This window comes from Macrotis lagotis, unplaced genomic scaffold (genome assembly GCF_037893015.1).
Source record: "Macrotis lagotis isolate mMagLag1 unplaced genomic scaffold, bilby.v1.9.chrom.fasta BILBYCTG245, whole genome shotgun sequence".
Taxonomy (NCBI): domain Eukaryota; kingdom Metazoa; phylum Chordata; class Mammalia; order Peramelemorphia; family Peramelidae; genus Macrotis; species Macrotis lagotis.
Genome location: NW_027422152.1, coordinates 39,470 through 57,571, shown reverse-complemented (window position 1 = coordinate 57,571; position 18,102 = coordinate 39,470). Strand labels below are relative to the sequence as shown.

General features: G+C 34.4%; 1 pseudogene; it reads right to left on the bottom strand.

Annotated features, from left to right (window-relative positions):
• LOC141504130 (E3 SUMO-protein ligase PIAS1-like) overlaps positions 1-18,102 on the bottom strand; it is a 50,654-nt pseudogene that overhangs the window by 22,278 nt on the left and 10,274 nt on the right.

Genomic DNA, 18,102 nt, shown 5'->3' with positions numbered 1-18,102 from the left:
TTTATAAATGTTTATATATTGTCTTCTCCCATTAGAATGTAAACTCCCCGTGAGAAGTGTGACTTTCTTTGTACTTGTACTTCAATGACTAGCACAGTTCTGGTCACTTAATAAATGCTTACTGACTGATCAGAAACGTTTTAAAAAAACAGAGGACAGATCAAGGAAAACAAGATTAATTATATTATTTTATGTTGTTTCTTTTGGGGGGAGAAGGTGATTTTCCCAATGTCACACAGCTAGTAAATATCAAGTATCTGAGGTCGGATTTGAGCTCAGGTTTTCCTAACTCCAGGACAGGGGCTCTATTAACTGTGCCACCTAGATTCTGCCTAAACTATTTAATGTAACTTTCTCTGAGGCCAGGATAATAATTTTTTATCTTAAAATGAATGAAGTTGCAATATAAAAAACTCTGAACTTCAGGCCTGAATAATCTCAAACAGGAATCTGAGTTACTCCCTCATTCTCCATCTTTCATTTCCAACAATTAAATTAGAATTAATTTGATAATAGATTAAAAGCAACATATTGAATTTGCTGTGAAGTTTTAATACATGTTATATAATTGAGGTAAACTATTGGCTTACCCAGTGACACTTATTATTACTAAAAAAATATAAAAGTTTAAGTTGTTTCATTATATTCCAATTCTTCAGGTCTCATCATTTGGTAACCCATGGACAAACATAGTCATGTGTTTATAATTTTAACATGATTTTAATATGGTTACTTTTTTAGATGTAACAAACAGTAACTGATGATTAGAAAAATATTCAGATTGTAATTAACTCTTCAACAAGTTTATTTTCATAATAATCTGCATAGGCTTGCTATATAAAAGCTATTTTTATTCAGAAGGCTTCTATATGAAAAGTGTGCTAAGTTCTCCAATGGCAGAAAAATGAATAAATTTGATGTCTTTTTTTTTGGCCTTTATTTTCTTTGCGTTTTTTGACCACCACTGCATCTGTCCTATCCTTGTTGTGTTCCCTCTGTTGGCTTTCTATGATATTGCATTCTTTTTTCCTACTATCTTTTTGACCATCTTCAGTAAGGCTTTGTCTTCAGCACTATTCTCTTCTTTCAAATTCTCCCTTAGCAATCTCATTCATTTTCAGAGTTTCAATTACAATTACCTTGTACTCTTCTTCACACTGTAAAGTCCCAGAGCTGTATATTCAGTCCTAATCTTTCCCCTTCACTCTAAACCTGTGTTCCCAAACTGTTCACCAGTCATCTTTAAATTGATATTCTGCAGCTACCTCAACCTCCCTATATCAAAAACTAAACTTACCATCCTCCTTGAAAATCATCTCTTTGTGATGATGTCACCACATTCAAGTCTCATATTACATGCACACATCTTGCCACTATCCTAGTTCAGGTCCTTATTAACTTTTTCCTGGACACTGTAATAAAAGTAACAGGTCTCCTTGGGCCCAGTTTCTTCCTTCTCCAATAGTTTTCAAATAGCACAAAGAAAATTATGTTACTCCCATGCTCAAAAACCTTTAGTAGCCCTCTATGCTTAAAGTAGAAAAAATAAACTCCTTAGTCTGGCATTTATGATCTTCCACAATTTGAATAAAGTCTACTTTTCTTGCCTTAGTCAACTTTATGCAGTCTCTTGAAACTCTTCACCATAATGGTGGCAATCCTTTGTATACACTCTAGTTTTTCAATATCTAGCAAAGAATTGGTATTGGCAAAATAATTTTGCACTTGAAATTTTAGTTCACATCCTTAATAAAATAGGGAATTATATGCATCTCTGAAACTGATGAGATGTTTATAGGCCTGAAATCCTGCTCATTCTTCTTCCTAAGTGAATTTCCCAAATGTGGCATCCAAAATATTTTAGGGTTCAGAAAAACCCTAATGTGAGGCTCCTGCTTACACATAAATTTACATATGCTATTCCATCACAAGTTCTATAAAATTATTTCTAAAATAGTTCAAAGGGAGAAAAATGCCAGTTAATACTTACTGGACAGAGTAGAGAAATCACTGATCATAGCTATTTCACCGTCTGGACCTGCAGTCAATTTCTCTTTAACTGTCATTCATTGAAGGGATGGGGAATCATAAGCAGAACAAGATAAATAATCGGTTTAGCATAGAGAGCTTTAAAAAAATCTGGTTTAGGATTTGCATTAAACATCTCAAATGAAAAGAAATAATTACATAGCCTACAAGTCATATGGAAAACAAGGGAAATTTTTGTATCTATAGTATGACTGCATTTCTTATAAGGTTTTCTGTAATTTTTACCCCCAGGAACCAAACATTACAATGAAGCAACATAAAAAAGGAGTATGTACAGAAGGTAATGTTAAACTAATGATAAATTCCATTTTCATTAGAATTCTAGGATGCGAGATCTGTGACCACAAGATTGCTATTTATAACAGACAATAGAAAAATTAATCATATATTTATTTATTTTTTAATATCTTTTAAACAATGACAAAATCCTTCGAGAAAGTCTTAGTAAGAAATTTATGATGAAATTATCATATAAAAAGGGTATTCTGATTTCATACTATAAATGCAAAAGTTTTAACTACTCAAAAAACTTCAACCAATATGAAGTTATTCACAAATATCTGACTGATAGTGGATAAATCACTTTAGCTTTGCTCCAGTTTCTTCACTTTTACAATACAATGAGGCAGTTTAAAATAATCTGGTTCTAGATTAGCATCTCACAAGATAAGTATATCAAAATTAAAAGAGGTTGAAATAATCTGAAGACCTACAAATTATGTACATGAAAAACTTTTTCCTCATTTACATTCCCATTTCTAGAAGTTTTCAAGCAAAGATTAGAAGACCATCTAGTGAGGCTTGAAGTACAGGTGCCTCTTATTTAAAAGTTGAAATAAGATAATTTTCAAGTGTCTTATTATGTAGACATATCTTAAAAGCCTAGGATCCTCTCACTCCCTTGCTCAATATACTTCAATGGTTCCTCTTATCTCTAGGAACAATAAAAATACCTTTCTTCATGCTTTTTTAAAGTTTAAAGCCTTTTACAATACGACTTCAAACAACCTTTCTATGCTTCTCATGTATTACTCTTTTTCAGACTCTCTACAATACAGTCAAACTGGTTTTCTTGCAGTTCCCAACATGACATTTCTTCTCCTGTCTCTTTGCATTAGTGCAGGCTATCTGTGCCATACCTGGAATGTCCTAGATCCTCATCCCTCCCTCTTAAGTACCTTATTTTCCCTCAAAGCTTAGCTCAAATGCTATCACCTGCAAGATGACTTCCCTCTTCTCCCAGCCTCCAGTACACTCTATTACCTTGGTTTATTTCACAAATACTTATCTGTAGTATGAAGATGACAGGTTTCTCCCAGCATGTGGTATGCTGCAGGTTTCTTTGAAAACTCAATTCAAATTCCATCTTTCAAAGGACACCTTTCCTGGTCTGCCCAGAGGATAATGCCATTTATTTATATGCTATATCCTCCACTAGAAAATATATTCCTTGAAAGCAGCCCTTGTTGGTTTTCCTCTCCTTTCTTCATTTCCCCAGCTCTCCTCAGTGTCTAGCACTAAGGAAGCCCTTAAATAATTTTTGATTAACTGAAGATTCTTGGATGAAAACTTACAACTAAAATTTTAATGCACAAAATAATTCCTACATTCTAATAATTTGGTAAATATTACTCTAAAATCTACCATAACATACACAGCTATATCATAACTAAAGGTCAAATAAATAGGAGGAGAAACCTTTTTCAATGGCTTCTGTTTATGCTTCTTTTATTAAGGATGACCACTTAATCCAAACTTATGATCTTTCCTTAAAGTTAGTAGTGTCCACATGCCAATTACAATGATTTAAATAAGTCAATGGATTCTATTAATAATCTCATTATGATGAATTTTTTTCTTTCATTGAATGATTATTTTTTTTCAATTTTCATTTTTAATTTTTAAAAGTACCAGTCAATACAGTACTGTTTGTTTAATTTCTTACCAGAAAGTCTAAATATCACAGGTGCTGAATTTCTAGAAGGTCAATCTTAGACTAACACTTTATTTTAAGGAATATATTATATAGGCACATACACACACTTTTATATAATATAATTACATAAGCAACAATTACTTTCCATAATCAATATCTGAAGAGGAACTTAATTTATTAATTGTTCTCTATAATCTGTTTTATGAAATGGAAGTTTAGATAAAAATACAGCCTAACCTGTATCAGATTATGAGCTGTACTTTGGAGGGAGGTTACAGTGAGAGAAAAAATCTGGAACTCAAAATCTTAAAAAAAGGAATGCTGAAAAAAATATATATATATATATATAATTGGAAAAAATAAAATACTATTAATTGAAAAAAAGAAGAAAAACCTGGAAGATTTCCTTGAAAAAAGACAAAAGTAACAGGTTATGAAGGACAAGAAAGTTGATCATTCCAGAAATAATGAAAAGTCAATTCTAAGGTCCAGAGATAGGAGATAAAACATTATGTGCATGTGGAAAGTCAAGAAGACCAATGTAGCTGGACAGTTAAAAGAGTGAATAGGAATAAAAATGGGAATAATTAGTGGGAACAAATCTCAATAGACTGGGAAAAAAAGAGTCCATTGTTATGAAGAGTTTTAATGCTAAACAGGAGTTTTTTATTAGATCTTAGTGGTAACAAGGAGTCATGGTAGTTTATTGGAGATGATATGGTCAGTTTGATATTATAGGAAAATAATTTTGGCAGTTATGTTGATGATGGCTTGGAGTGGATAGGGTCCGGGGGATGGTCAGTTTTGCTTTCTGAGATGTTCTTTTCAGTATTTGTTCTATTCTGTTTTTTAAGGTTTTGTTTTCTTCATTATTTTTCTGTGCCAGCTATTGAGTCTTTTTCATGATTTTCTTGCACCACTCTTCTTTTACAAATTTTTCCTTTATCTCTCTTATTGATTTTTAAAATCCCTTTTAAGTTCTTCAATGAATTCTTGTGTGGGTGTTGGGGGCATGAGACAAATTCAAATTTTTCTTTGAGGCTTTAGATGTAGCTGATTTGACTTTGTTGTCTTCTGAGTTTGTGTTTTGATCTTCTTTGACACAATAGTAAACCTCTATAGTCATGTTCTTTTGCTTTTTTTGACTCATTTTTTCAGTCTATTTTTTGATTTTTTACTTTGTGTTAAAGTTGGTCTCAGATTCCATGGTGAAGGGGCGAGGAGGAAGGTACTGTTTAGACAAGATTTTGTGCTGCTTTTTTCAAGCTAATTCTGGGGAGTCTGTTACAGTTTTCGTTCTTCTAAGCTGGTATGATTTAAGCAAAGATGTGGTCCCTGCTCTCCTAGTCTGTGAACCAACAGGAACACTATTCTCCATCCTGGAACTGTGAACAAGATCCCTGTAGCTGAAAGCTCTGGTATACTACTGCTTCTCTTCCTCCTCATCCTGGGACTGAAACCTGGAACTAAACATGGGCAATGAACCTGTCTGGTATCCAGTCCCAGCAGAGGTTCTCGTCACCAGCTTTTCACCCCCCTCACCCCTCCCACCATCATTGCTCATTTAGTTGCCCCTAAGATTCACTCTCCGAACTGTCCTGCTAGAAAATTGTTTCACCCTATCTTTTGTTGGTTCTGCCAGTCCAACATTTGTTTTGAAGTCTATTATTTTGAAACTGTTTGGAGAAGAATTTGGAAGAGCTCAGAGTAGTCCCAGACATTACCTTCCTACATAAAGTATTTTCCTAAGGATTTTTGCAAGGCAAATGGAGTTAAGTGGCTTGCCCAAGGCCACACAGCTAGGTAATTATTAAGTGTCTTTGGTCGCATTTGAACTCAGGTACCCCTGACTCCAGGGCCAGTGCTCTGTCCACAGTGCAACCTAGCCACCTCCTACATAAAGTTTAATACATTAAAATGGCATTAAGATCTTTGGATATTTTGTTTTGACTAGGGAGCCACCTTCAGGAAAGTCACTGAACCACTGAGAGCTGATGAAATTTCCAAGTAAAAGAAAAGAGAAAATACAACAAAAAAGACCGAGAAGGAGCAGTCAGATAGGAGAAGAACCAAAAAAGAGTAAAGTTGCAAAACAATGTCTTATTACTTAACAAATTTTATAATATAAATTTTAACTTTATAAAAATCACAGGGGGCAGCTAGGTGGCACAGTGGATAGAGCACTGGTCCTAGATTTAGGAGTACCTGAATTCAAATCCATCCCCAGACACTTAATTATCACCTTAGCTGTGTGGCCTTGGGCAAGCCACTTAACCCCATTGCCTTGCAAAAAAAATCACAATAAGAATTTAATATGTATATGTTTTTGATTAAGGGTAGAATTAAAATATTAAAATAAAATACAATTATTTTATATTCAAATATTTCTAACAGTTTTAATCGATATTTTAAATTTAAAACAAAACCCTTGTTTACCAAAATAGGCAAATTAGAACTATAATTGCAAGGAAATACTGAAAACTTAAATGAAATTAGCTATATAAAAGAAATTTTTGTTCTTCGGCAAAAAAGGCATTTTTACCAAGATAGAAGAAATAAACAGGAATGACAGATGCTGAATTCTATTACAATGGCTTCCAAGGGAGTTCACAATTTTCTTGATTGAAAAATATTATTCAAAGCACATAAACTGTTATGGTGAGGGCTTGAATTTTCCCCAGCATTTCCAGTTTAGAAGAATTCTCAGAGGTTATCTAATCCCAACCATATCTGAACAACAATTCTTTCTAAAGTTTGCTGGGTACGTGTTTATGCAACTTTTGCTTGAAGACATCTAATAAGGGAGAACCTACCTACTCCTTATGCAGTACATTTAGCTTTTAATAGTCTTGTTATAAATTTTTTCCTTATACTGAGCCTAAAGCTGACTCTTTTACAATTTATTTTCATAGCAACAACTCATGCAGAATATGTATCACTTTTTATATGACAATCCTTAAAATGAAGAGGGGCAGCTGCCTGGCACAGTAGATACAGCACCCACCCCGTAGTCAGGAGGACCTGAGTTCAAATATGATCTCAGACACTTAATCATTATCTATCTGTATGCCCTTGGGCAAGTCACTTAACCCCATTGCCTTGCAAAAAAAGTAACTTGAAGACACCTTATTAAATCATCTCTTTTCATATTATCTCTTCTGCAATTCCCTCAAGAAATTTCCATATGGCAATATCCCAAGAACTCTTATCATATTACTGTCTTCCTCTGGATGTTTTCCAACCTGTCAATGTTCTTCCTTAAATGTGAAGATTCTAGAAAATGTTAGCTAGATCCAGTGCCTCGATGTAGCATCCGTTTGCTTCTAGAACTCAAGGAATATGACTTCTCATATATCTTTTTGAGAGCACTGGGACATATGTTCTTCTCTAGTTCAAAAAAAATTCTCCTTTTCTTTGTGAGTCTCAGTTCTTTCTGAATTTGGGTGCCTGAAGACCATTATTTACAGGCATGCCTTTCTATTTTTTACTCTGCTCCCAATTTTTCTATTTTTAAAAGTCTAAGCTGGACAATAACACGTTTGTGCATATTTAAGTCATTTCCCCTTTAGTGCAGCTACCTTCTTTCTGACTTTCAGAATTCCATTCTTGAGTTTTCTTTTTCTTTGTATTGCATTCCTATGGAAAACTTTTGTTCAAAGAATTCTAATTTCTCTGAACCTTGAGTTTGTTTTCCTTAAACCTGGGATGAATGGAAATCTGTATCTGATTTTCCTCTCTTTCTCTATCACAATTTCTAAGACAAATGATAATGTCTCACATGCAAAAGTTTCTTCCCTATTGGTGAGAGGAAGGAAATTACTTTGAGATCCTAACCCATAATGATTTTTATTTTAAAAACTATCTTAGTGAAATTTTACTCATAGTAAATATATCATTTGTTAAATATTAATCTGGGTAATCACAATTGACATATGCACCTTGATTCTCCTTTTCCCCCTCACCCCTTATTTTTTTTAAATCTCTTTCTCTTTCTTTAGCTCACTAATTTAGATTATCAAAAATTAATATCTGAAAGGGATCCCAGAGATCATCAAGTAGTTCATGGATGAGGAAACTGAAGTCTAAAGAAGGAAGTGATTTGTCCAAAGTCGCATACCCCTCGAAAGACCTTGAATTAGAATCTTGACTCCCAGGGCTTCCTACCAATTGCTTTTAGTGCACACCAAAACAAGGACAAAATATCATCTGTACAAAGCAGTAGTCTCTTGATAATTCAGAGTAGCTAAATTTTATTATGAAACCAATGAAATGTTTATATTAGGGAGTATTTTAAAAATAGCATAGTTCTATAATTCTGTGGTCAAATAGGAAAACATGTAAATAGTTATGTAAGCATATAGGTAATTATACATGTTCTATATTTGCTAGAAATGCTATTATCATTACTTTCTATTACATATAGTGACTAAATTTGTTAAATTAATTAAATCATTCTTGTCTCATCAATAAAATGCTTAAAAGAAGTTGGTTAAAGTTTCTCTTCTTAGCCAAATACTCACAACCTGGTTTACAAAACTGGCTTATCAAATCTTTCCTTAAAGATGATACTAATGAAAGTTTGTTTTGCTCTTACTTAAAGTATCATTTAGTACAATTTAATCGAGTGAATATTCACTGCTTTCCCCACTGTAACATTATTTATATCTATATAATAAAATGCGAACTGCAGCATCAGCATATTTTTTGGCCAAGGAAATGTGGTTAAGTGACTTGTGCAAGGTCACACAGCTGGGTAATTAAGTGTATGAATCAGGATTTGAACTCAGGTCCTCCTGACTCTGGGATTGGTGCTCTATCCACTGTGCAACCTAGCTGCCCCAGCACCAGCATTTTCGAAGTGAAAGAGTTCCACCTGCTCCTTGACAAGAACTATCAGTGGTTTATTGAAGAATATATGCCTTTTCACTCTTCCAGCACTCATAGTGTCGGATGTTCAAGTGGAGCAGAACAACACAAGATAACATATAGTCATGCCCATTAATGGCAAACAGCAATGGACAACTGGCAACTCAGCAAACTGTAAATGAAAATGACTGAATTGTCCCACTTAAATTTCATCTATCATAGATAAGAACTAGAAGAGACTTAGGAAATCCAGATCTAACTACTTTACTTATTCTTAGGATTTTGGGGGGCAGCTGGGTGGCACACTGGCCCTGAAGTCAGGAGGACCTCAATTCAAATCCAGACTCAGATATTTAATAATTACTTAGCTTTGTGATCTTGGGCAAGTCACTTAACACCATTGCCTTGCAAAAACCAAGAAAATAAATTAAAATAATATATGCCTATGATTTCAATAAGGAAAATTTTCTATAGTGAAAATGGGCCATATGGTACTTAAGTTGGGTATACAAGGTCAAAGTAGGATGAGATTAAAATTTCTGAAAAACTAAGAATTCTCATCTTTCATTTGCTTACACTAAATCCCAATTTGGTAGTTAAATTCTGAGTATAAATAAAATAAATCTCAAGGGTTCCTTTTAAACATATTCTAATAAAGACTGAGAAGATAAAGAATACCTTCACTTCCTGGTTCCTCCAAACATAAATGTAATTTCCTTGTAACTTTCATTAGAATGAAACTGAAATAAGGACCCTTTTGCTAAAATTAGATCTATCTGTCAAGGGTACCATCATTTTCTTGGTCACACGGGTTGTTCTTAATCTTGTTCATTATTGAGTTCTTGCTGTCATAACCCCCACTATATTATAGATTCTATCTCCACAATATCTCTAGCACCCTATTCTTTCTAGGTTCATGGCCATCACCCTGGTTTAGGCTTTTATCACTTCTCACCTGGATTATGGTCATAGGCTCCTACCTAATTTCCTTGTTTCAAGTGTAATCTCTAACATATCCTCCACATAAGATGTCAAAATGATTTTAAAGCAGAGAGTGGGCTGATCACCTCATTAAGTCCCTAATGCTTTTAGGATGTAGGTTCGTAGCTAGAATCCAAGAACTTGCTTTTTTAAAACATATTTTGATAACTTTCAATGCAATTGGTTTCTTTCTAATCTTATGTGTTTAGTTTTACACATATAAAAATATAATTCTCAGGTCTGTAAGCTTCAGATACAAAAAAGATTAAAAACTCCCATTGAAAGACAAAATATGAACTTTTTGTTTAGTATTTAAAGCCCTCCATAATCTCAGTCCAGCCTATTTCTTCCCCTCATGTATTTTACATTCCAATAAAAAAGACTTACTATATTTCATTACTAAGTTCTGCCTTTGCATAGGTTATCTGCATAGTGTCTGAATCAGTCGAAGCAATAAATCAATGCTGAGACCATTCCCAATGCCTAGAATGCTCTTTTCTCCTCATCTAAACATTTTGAGTTCCTAGATCTCTTTAAGGTTCAGCTCAAGTGCTCCTTCTACGAGACAATCCTGATACCCTCACTTATTTGTAGTTTCCCCACAATCTCTGAAATTACTTTAGATTATATTTTATACTTACTTATCTCTGGACTTATCATTCCTGACCCCACCAGATAGAATGTAGATTCTTTGAGGGCAGGGTCCGTCTTATTTTTGTTTCTGTATTCTGAGCACCTGGTTCAGGGGTTTTTACATATTACATTTAATAAATGCTTGCAGAATGAAAGTGCAAAGTTCTGTCATATATAGGCAATATTCTATTTCATGGTACTCATTTTTCTACTTGAGTTCACTAATTTACCATACTGATTTTCTACCACACTGATTTTTCTGCATGGATGATGGCAAAAGTGGCTATTTATGCATTGTTGATGGAATTGCGAACTGATTCAGCCTTTATAGATAGCAATTTGAACTTATGCTCAAAGGGCAATAAAACTGAATATTACCCCCTTTGATACAGTAATACCACTACAAGGTCTATAACCCAAGGAGATCAAAAAAAGGGTAAAAAACCTACATGTACAAAAATATTTATAGCAGCTTTTTTTGTGGTGGCAAAGAATTAGAAATTGGGGGGATGCCCATCATTTGGGGAATTGTTGAGCAGTTGTGGTATATGACTATGATGGAACACTACTGTTCTGTAAGAAATCATGAGGGGTAGAACTTCAGAAAAGCCTGGAAAGACTTCCAAGAACTGATGATGAGGGAAGTGAGAAAGAATCAGAAGACCATTGTATATATTAACACCATTATGGGATGATCAACTATGATGGACTTGGCTCAAGTCCATCAAAGACAATTTTAAAGGACTTGTGAAACTCTGGAGTCTGCGGCAGACTAAAGTTTAACAATTTTTATTTTAAAATTTTGTTTTATGATTTATTTCCTTTTTGCTCTGATTCTTCTTTCACAACAGGATTAATATGGAAATATGCTTAATAATTATGCATGTATAACATCTATTAGATTCTCTGTTGGGAGAAGGGAGGGAGAAAACTGAAACTGCTACAAAAATATGGCTAAAACTATCTTTACATGTAGCAGAAAAATAAATCTCATTTTTGAAAAGTAGCTATTTATACTGATTTCAAGTGGCACAATCAGTCATTTCTAGGCAAACTTGTGTGGGAGGTAAATTTTTCTGTGGTGATCATGGCCTCCAGATTCCTTTCTAGACCTAACAATTTCTTTTTTTTTTCTTTTTAATTTAATATTTTATTTGTTTTCCAATTATTACAATAGTAGTATCTATCATTTTTGTAAGGTTTTGAATTTCACAATCCTCCCCTCGAAGTCTAACAGTTTTTACATTGCCTCCATGCCACACACTGATAGAAACTGAATGTGTAATAAGAGTAAACGTAAATCCCCCTCCCCCCAAGAATATGAGAAATCTCAAAAATAGTGAGAGAGAAAAAAAAATATATACTTTAGTCTGTGTTCAGATTTAAATGGCTCTGTCTCTGGGGTGATTTGCTTTCTTTATTATAAGTCCACCAAAGAAGTTGCTTCACAAATTTTCCCATAGTTGCTATTACTAAATGTACCTCCACTCTATTTCTCCCCACTCTCATTTATTCTATTCTCTCTTTCCTTTAATCCTGGCCCTGTCCAAAAGTGTGTTGAATCTGACTGCTCTCTCCCTCGATCTTCCCTCTCTTCTGTCACCTGTTCCCACCTTCCCTCCACCCATTCCCGCTTATCCCATCCCTTTCTTCTCATTTTCTCTAGGGTAAGATAAATTTCCTCACCCTATTAAGTGTGTATGTTATTTCCTCTCTGAGCCATTTCTGATGAGAATGAAGGCTCACTCCTTCCCCTTGGCTTCCCCCTTTCCACTCCATTGAAAAAGCTTTTTCTTGCCTCTTATGTGAAATTTCTTAGCTTCTTCTTCATCTCCTTTCCATTCCTACCAGTAATTTCCTTTATCACACATTGAATCCATCTTTTTACTATGTAATTCCATTATATTCCACTCCTTCCTGTGTCCTGTCCATATATGCTCCTTCTAACTGCTCTTATAAATGAGAAAGTTCAGGTGAGTTCATATGCATTTCCATGCCGGAATACAAGCAGTTCAATATCATTAAGCTCCTCATAGTTAGTCCTTCTCTTGCACTCAGTCTGTGGCTCACCAGTCCTGCACTTGGAGATCAGACTTTCTGTTCAGCTCTGGATCTTTCAATAAGAAAGTTTGAAAGTCCCCTATTTTATTGAATGCTCATTGTTTCCCCTGAAAGAGGATGTTCAGTTTTGCTAGGGAGCTGATTCTCGGTCTTAAACCAAGATCTTGTGCCTTCCAGAATATCATATTCCAATCCCTACAAGCCCGTAATGTGGATGCTGCCAGATCCTGTGTAATCCTGACTATGAAGCCACAGTAGTAGAATTTTTTGTTTCTGGCAGTTTTTAGAATTTTCTTTGATTTGGGAGTTTTGGCTGTAATATTCATGGAAGTTTAACTTTTGGGATCTTTCAGGAGGTAACTGGTGAATTGCCTTGATTTCTATTTTAACCCTCTGCTTCTAGGATTTCATGCAATTTTGTTATATTATTTCTAGAAAAAAAATGAAGCTTAGACTATTTTCCTGTTCGTGGCTTTCAATAATTTTTAAATTATTTCTTCTGGTCTGTTTTCGAGGTTGCTCATTTTTCCAATGAGATATTTCACATTTTCTTCGAATTTTTGGCTTCTTTGGAAGAGCTTTATTACTTCCTGATTTCTTGCAAAGTCATTAGCTTGCTTTAGTTCCATTCTGCTTTTTCAGGAATAATTTTCTTCAGAGTGCTTTTGTATCTCCTTTTCCAGCTGGCCAATTCTCTTTTTTAAGGCATTCCCCTCCTCATTTGCCTTTTGTTTTGCTTTTTCCATTACTCCTAAACTGGTTTTTAACATATTTTCTTCAGTATTTTTTGGTTTATCATTTACCAAGCTGTTGATTTGCTTTTCATGATTTTTCTGCATCATTCTCATTTCTACTCCCAATTTTTCTTCCATCTCCCTTGATTACTTTTAAAAGTCTTTTTTGTAGCTCATTCATAGTCTGAGCCCATTTTCTATGTCTTTGAGAGGTTTTGGATATGGAAGCTTCAATTTTGTCATCATCTGAGTATGTGTTTCTGAGTATGTGTTTTGATCTTCCATGGGACCAAAGTAATTCTCTATGGTCAGATTCTTTTTCTGCTGTTTACTCATTTCCTCAGTCCAAGACTAATTTACAGCACTTCCAAGGCCTTGGGGTTTTTTGGGGGGCGACACACCCCTGCAACCTTGATTCCTCCAAGATTTTATGCTCTCTTTCCTGTGCTTTAATATGTAGATGATCACCTCATTTTCCTCTGCCCTGGAGCTATAAAGAAGGATCTAGCTTGTCTACTTAGTATGGAAACCCAAAGTGCATCCTGGATCTGAGTGTAGGCAAACAGCAGAATCCTACCGTGATGGAGAACAGAGAAATCTCTGCAGACTTCCCTTACCATCTCTGGGGGTGCAGGCTGCTTTCTCCAAATTCTCAATGCAGTTTCTGCAGCTTGTGCTCATCACTGCACACTCATTCTGTTGTAGCAGAGTTCTCTCACCACCCCTTCAAGCTGTTTCTGGTAATCTCTGGATTGCACTGGGTTGCACTGCACTGCAGCTGCTACTTTTTTTCTAACCCCCAGTCCTGGTGAAACACACCTTTCCTGCAGAAATTCTAAGTTAGCTTGGACTGGGAAAATGTATCACTCAGTGTTTCTGTGGGTTCTGCCCCTCTAAAGTTTTGCTAGAGTCATCATTTGTTGGCTTTTGGAGTTTTGCGGGGGAAGGAGTTCCCAGGAAATGCTGCCTTCACACAGCCTTCTTTACTCTGTGCCTGATCTGACACTTTCCCTCTCCCTCTATCCCATCCCATGCATCTCTTGTTTCTGACTGTTGCCTTTGCTGTCTGTCACTTAGTTCCTGGTGAGTTGTTAACTAAAAAATTAAGGTGTTAATGCTAAAAACAAATTCAAATATCAGACAGATATTCAACAAAATTCTATGAGCACTTAGAAATTAAGAGGATTCCTGAAAATAAATACTCCCTTCAATGCAATGACATCTTGGGAGGGAAAGAGTAATCTATTCCAACAAAAGTGGATTAAATTATGAAATTATATTCAAAGATGGTTTCTATAAAGAGGTAGAGGGAAAACCTGCCCTGTTGCTTTCATTCTGCCTTCTAAATGACTACCTTATTAACTCTGTCTCCATAATGTTTTTGCCAATTAGACAACAACAAATTGAGATTTATGTTTCTGTTCCCAAAATTCTGCCACTTTCCTCCAAATAATGAACAGCTGGTGTTCATATTAAGTGCTATTTTGTTTTTTGGGTTTTTTTTTTTGCAAGGCAATGGGCATAAGAGGCTTGCCCAAGGCCACACAGGTAATTATTAAGTTTTGGAGGTCGAATTTGAACTCAGGTACTCCTGACTCCAGGGTTGGTGCTCTATCTACTGCGCCACCTAGTAGCCCCTCAATGCTATTTTCAATATACTTTATTGCCCTCTCCTGTCTTGCCTTACTTCTCCACTATCTTCTCTCTATAATAGGGAGAATAGGTAGACTCAGTATACCATCACGGTTTTCCACTAGACCCTTACCCTGTGAACCTTTGAATATTGGAGTTAAGGGATCTAACAGTTCAAATTAAGCATTTTTACTACCACCACAAATTCAACATATCAATTTAAATCAAGAAACTTCCTTGAAATTTTTTTTCAATAAGCTCTCCATACATGTGAGCACTTAAATATTCTTGACATAATTATAGTGCAATTCAACAAACTTTATAAAGCAACTTCTATGTATAGAATATAAATCTGTGGATGCACATTTTGTGTTTGTTTATTCTCCTTCTACATATGCACAAATATGACTATGGTATAAATTAGAATATATTACATGTTTAAAGACAATTTAAAAGCAAATCTTAGAAGACTGGATAGGGAAAAATCACTTTTATTTGAGGGAAAGGGGGAAAGATTCCAGAGAGGATCTAAAATGGACACTTAACAAAGAGAAAACTTCCTACGGGGAAAATTAAATGAGGAAATTTATTTTAGGAAGAGAGATATGGGAGAAGGAGTTAGCTTATATAAATGTATGTAGGGCAGAAAGGGCAGGATGATAGCAGGAAATAGCTAGTAATATAGTTTGGTTAGACCACAGAATGCATAAAGAGGAACAGTATGAAATAAGACTGGGAAAGTAGGTTGGAGAAGGACTGGGGAATGTCTTGAATGCTAAACTAAAGAGTTTATTTATATTTGTAGGCAATGAAATTTTATGAATAAGGAAATGATCAGGTCAAGACTGTGAAGTTTTTTTTAATTCTATCTTCATAATTTTTCAAACCACATGAACAAGACAACATGCATTAAACAAATTTCATTTAACTTTAAAAATTAGGTTCCATATTTCAGAAGTATTCACTTACCTTGGCCAAAAAATCATCCTAGCTTCCAAAATATTTTACAGAAGCTACTTTACTATAGCATGAATTTAAAAAAGTTCTTATTCACTAACAGACTAGAAATAGTCTTAGTCTTTGGGAGTTAACACATTTTTATTCTGCCTAAATCAATGAAACTGAACTTATCAAAATTATTCAGTTACCTAAATCCACAAGAAAATTCCTAAATTCCCTAGATGAACAATAAACAATAAAACAACCTAACCTCCTTTGGGATTCATGATTAAATCTTCCCCATACTCTTTTTTTCTTCAAGGCAATAGGCTCAAGTGACCTGTCAACTTCACATAGCTAAGCAACTATTAAGTGTCTGAGGTCAGATCTGAAAATTCAAGTCTACCTGGCTTCAGGGCCAGTGCTCTATCCATTGTGACACCTAGCTGCTGCCCTTTTTCCTCATATTCTTCAAACACCCATTTTATGGTAAATTTTGGCAATAATATATTTTAGCATTCATGGACAACCTATATAATCGTCCATTCTAAGTTAATTCAATGATTGAAATAAGAAAAATAAAAACTTCTTGAGTGCCTTGTTTTATTCTCTAACAGAAGATAAATGGAATAAATGGATTTAGGTTCTTAATGGAGAAATGTTTCACTCAAGCTCCACTCTGATTACTTTTCATGGTAAGGAGATAATGTAGGATTTTTGAAAGCTATGCTAGCAGGTTTTGGCAGATGCTATGCCAAAGTGGAAAAGATTTCAAAGATAAACCTGGTAACATTCTGCTGCCTAAGTACAAAATTAGCTTTTTTCATGGTGGTTTATAACCAGAAGACTGGCCATAGAAACTTATGTAACTATCTACTAAGGAAGGACTGCAATCTATATCAAATGAATACTTAAATTCTTAAAATCAGAAACTTTTGAGAATTCAAGGAGAACAATATAATAATGTCCATATATTATAAATAATACATACTTAAAACTCTAGAATGATCTGGATTCCTTATTCCCTTTGCTCAAAACCTCTGAAGGAGAACTGTAGAGGACAACTGCTTTACAAGATATACTGCCATAGACTAATTCTGAAAAACACAAATAAGCAGTAATCAGAAAAAGTAGCTCTGAAAATAAAGGCTTCTATAGATACATTTTTGATAAATAAATATTTAAAAATATAGATTACCAGTCAAATTCTCTGCCTGACTGTCTAAACTATGCATGTTTTCTTTAAAAATTAAAGCTAATTAATTATATACATCTCCATAAAATGGTTCCCTGCTCAGAACAGTAGGAGAAGAGAATTGCAATATATAAATTTTTCTTAGGTAACAGATAGAGCTGACAAAGATGATATAAAATTAAAGACAATGCTTTACCTTCCCTCAAATCCACCATTTCAGCTTTCAACCAATTACCAATGATCTTAGGATTATAAGTGAGAAGTTATTCAAGGAAAGGAAGATTTAAGAAGGAATATGAAATAGGAGAGAATGCTTAGTTTTGTAGGTGAATGTGGACATGTCCAATACTAGCACAGGGAATGCAGAAATGGATGTAAGAAAAAGGAACCAGGAAAAGAGTCAAATAACAGAATAGCCAAAATGGAAAATGTATATAGCTGGTTAAATGTAAGAAAAGAAAGTTAGGGGACCAGAAAGAAAGCAGTTTTTTGAAGAGGGAGAGACAGAATTTCCAATGCAGTACTGGATACTAAAGAAAGATGAAGAGGAGCTAGCACTTTGAGGAGTAAGAAGAAATGATTTTCATTTTAATAATTTGTATTCTTGACAAAAGTAAACATCAAGAAAAGGAAGAAAACAACTGTTTTCAAATCTAGGACTAGACATCATCTTCAAATCATTCTTGCGCAAGCACAATTTTGAAAATATGGTGGTCTCAAAAATTTAGCTCTGGAAGGATCTCAAGAGATCTTCTAACCTAATTTCATCATTCTATACCTGAAGAAAACAAAGACCAGACATCTTAAGTGAGAGGATATATGGGTAGCAAGTGGCAGAACTTGCTTTTCATTTAATATCCTCTAACACCAAATATAATGCTTTTTCTACTATAAAAAGCTTTTTCTTGGAAGTTGAAATGTAGATATTCTTTTGTAGGGTAATTTCTTTCAGTTAAAAATAGTAAATCTATATTTACTTGAAAAAACTGTATACATATATCATATAAACAATAAGCCAAAGTATTCCAGTATATTAACTTCAATGATCAGATTTCAAAATTTACAAATCAGAAGAA